Raw genomic sequence first — 3,703 nt, 5'->3', positions numbered from 1 at the left:
TAATGAGTGCCTGCTGAGCTTTTTTGACCAAAAAAATCCTGGACGTCACCACTGCTGGGTGACATCATTGCGGAGCGCACACCAGAAAATCCCGGGAGAGGAGCTTCTCCCCCCCGCCAGCAAAAGGTAGGGACCTGGTAACCCTACAGGAGAGGCCATGTTGGATCAGGCCCATCCAGTCCAACACTCTGTGTCACACAGTGGCCAAAACCCAGGGGCCATCAGGAGGTCCCCCAGCGTGGTTTCGTAAGATAAGAACATGAGATCCATCTAGTCCAGCATCCTGCTTACTGCCACGGCCAAGCAGATGTTCTGGGGAAACCTACAAACAGGGAGACACTTAGCTGCAGACTGGAAGGTCAGTAGCTCAGCAGATCGAGACAAGAGTGTACCGCATGACGGAGTGAGCTCCCGTCTCTGGTCCCAGCTCCTGCCAACCTAGCAGTTCGAAAGCAAGAAATTGCAAGTAGATAAATAGGTACCGCTTCGGTGGGAAGGGAACAGCGTTCCGTGAGCCTTGGCGTTTAGTCATGCCGGCCACATGACCACGGAAACATCTTCGGACAGCGCTGGCTCTTCGGCTTGGAAACGGAGATGAGCACCGCAACCCTAGAGTCGTATCTGACTGGCTTTCGAGCCAGGGAAACCTTTACCTTTACTATTGTGCTGCGGTGGTAGAAGGCAAAACCAGACTTCTGGTTGCAGCTGATTAAAAAAAGCTATATTCCGTTTAAAATGAAATTAGCTTAGCTGTTCAAAACACCAGCACTCCGTCCCTTAATAAATAGAACACAGTGCAGGGATGAAAGATCTTTGAAACTTTTCCCGGAGGCGCTGAGTTCTTAATGCAAACTTGGGAATTAAGCATTTACTCAGGGAGGGGAGGAAAATGTTCAATACCCCCCTCCGCCCACCCAAATAGCTGCTTTGTAAGATTGTTTAATAATAAGAGTCAAAGTTTTCCCCAAACAATTTTTATTCTTTTTCAGAAGGAATACAGAATTCAACATTATAATACACACATATAGGTTGCTTCACTTAGAGAAGAAGAAAAAAAGAATAAGATTTCTATCTCATAACACATTCTTTCGGAATACAGAATACAGAGTGATAAGCTTATAACTTGTCAACTGTAAATCATTATTTTATATCTAGCTTTATTGATGCTTTCCCAATTAAAGTTATCAAAGGTTATTTTTTCTATCATGGGGAACCATTTTCTTAAGGGATTATATATTTCGCATTCATTCTGGTCATTTGAGTTATATATAGATATCGTCTCAAGCATGAAAAAGTCCCATATCTTGTGAAACCAAAATTCTATGCTAGGAGAATGATTGTCTTTCCAGAATTTGGCTATAGTAACCTTGGCAGCTGTTATTAATATGTTGATCAATTGTTTTCTAGTATTAGGTATATCATCATCTGGCCAGAGATTTAAAAGCAACAATTTTGGATCTAATAAGAGTCAACGTTGATAAAGCCCGGACGCCTGCTGCTTTGGCAGAAATCTTCAGAGAGAGAGAGAGATAACCCCAAGGTAAAAGCGATCATTCCATAAAGGAATCTGTGCCCCTGTGCCTTGCAGAGTTGTCAAGATCATTTGTTACGAGGGTCGGCTCTGACATAAATGTCACTTTGTCAGGCCGGGCCATGCGTGCCATAAAACGTAATGCAAAGTACTGGAGCTAGAAACTGTATAACGGTCAGCAGCTGGTAAGCTCTGGGTAAGCTCTTGAGTTGGTGTATCCTCACTGCAGGGTCTCATGGGCTGGGTGGGGGGTGCAAAGGAAAACCCGTGTGGGTGAACTTGAGAGTCAGAGGTGCAGCACTGGGCAGACGTTCCCAAACTGCTTGACTGCTGCACATGACGTTGTTCCGCCCACAGTCTCCCGTTTCCTCCCTTGCACTAGTTGCTCGCGGGCCACTAAGAGCCCTTGGACGGGCTGGTTCTGGCCCCCGGGCCTTATGTTCGACATCCTTGCCTTAAAAGCTTTAGCAAAAAAAAAAAATTGACCGTGAGGGTGGGTGGGTGATAGAAGTTTCTTTCTAGGTTCATTCCCAGCTCCAGGCAAGAAGACAGGGAAAAGTTGAGAAGGAGGGAGCAGAGAGAAATAAAAATGCTTCTTCCACGTATCTATTGCTGAGAAATCAAACCAGAATTGGAAATTATGCTCCGAACTGTGTTCTCATTAAGGAAGCTCTTCATTTGGGGTTCAAGGTATCTTCCCCCTCCATACCTATTCTCCCCCCCCCCAAGTTGGTGGTGCACCAAGACAGCTTTTGAGTTGGAGAGAATCTCTTAAATAGTGGGTTCCGTGGCAGTGTTCCCTCTAAGCTGAGTTAGTGTGAGTTAGCTCACCGTTTTAAAGCCACCAGCTCACGCATTTTTGCCTTAGCTCAGGAAGGAGGGCTCCAGAGCAAACCGATTTATGCAGTAGCCAAATTGCTTGCTCACAACTTTAATGCCAGCAGCTCACAAAGTAGCATTTCTGCTCACAAGACTCCACAGCTTAGAGGGAACATTAAGAACATAAGAGACGCCAATGTTGGATCAGGCGAAAGGCCCATCCCGTCCAACACTCTGTGTCACACAGTGGCGAGAAATACCAGGTGCCATCAGGAGGTCCACCAGTGGGGCCAGGACATCAGAAGCCCTTCCACTGTTGACCCCCCCCAAGCACCAAGAAGACAGAGGATCACTTGCCCCAGAGCCCCTATCTATACCTTGTGGCTAATAGCCACTGATGGACCTCTGCTCCAGATGCTTATCTAATTCCCTTTTGAAGCCGTCCATGCTTGTAGCCACCACCACTTCCTGTGGCAGTGAATTCCAAGTGTGAATCACTCTTTGGGTGAAGAAGTACTTCCTTTTATCCGTTCTAACCTGACCGCTCAGCACTTTCATGGAGTGCCCACGAGTTCTTGTCTTGTGAGAAAGGGAGAAAAGGACCTCTTTCTCTACCTGCTCTTTCCCATGCATAATCTTATAAACCTCGATCATGTCACCCCTCAGTCGTCGTTTCTCCAAGCTAAAGAGCCCTAAGCGCTTTAACCTTTCCTCATAGGGAAAGTGTTCCAACCCTTTTATCATTCGAGTTGCCCTTTTCTGCACTTTTTCCAAAGCTATGATATCCTTTTTAAGGTGTGGTGACCAGAACTGCACACAGTATTCCAAATTGTCGTAGATGAACAGACTCCAAGTCTAGTGATCAGCTCTACTTTATTCAGTGATTTCAGCAAGAACAAGACTGCAGACCAGAGCCTGAGCTTGGTTACATTGCCTACAGTTGCCACACCCCAAACACACCCCACTCCCAACGATAGGCTATTTACACAACTTTACATCTTGATTGGTTACTGTCAGAATCCCGTTGGTCTATTGTTATTTGGCTCCAAGCTCACCCTGTCTCTGGCAGCACTGTCCGACACCTTGATTGGTTACTGTCAGAATCCCGTTGGTCTATTGTTATTTGGCTCCAAGCTCACCCTGTCTCTGGCAGCACTGTCCTGCACCTTGATTGGTTCCTGCCAGAATCCCGTTGGTCTATTGTTATTCGGCTCCAAGCTCGCCTTGTCTCTGGCAGCAAAGTCCTGCAATGTTTCTGTCCCAATACATAACAGAACTGCTCTGAATTTTCCCCCCAACAAGATTACAGGATTGTGCCAGCTGCAAAAGATCCTGTCGCTTTGGTTGTGAGGT

The sequence above is a fragment of the Gekko japonicus genome, unplaced genomic scaffold (assembly GCF_001447785.1).
Source record: "Gekko japonicus isolate JY-2015 unplaced genomic scaffold, Gekko_japonicus_V1.1 scaffold4178, whole genome shotgun sequence".
Classification (NCBI taxonomy): domain Eukaryota; kingdom Metazoa; phylum Chordata; class Lepidosauria; order Squamata; family Gekkonidae; genus Gekko; species Gekko japonicus.
Note: the sequence above shows the minus strand (reverse complement) of the source record.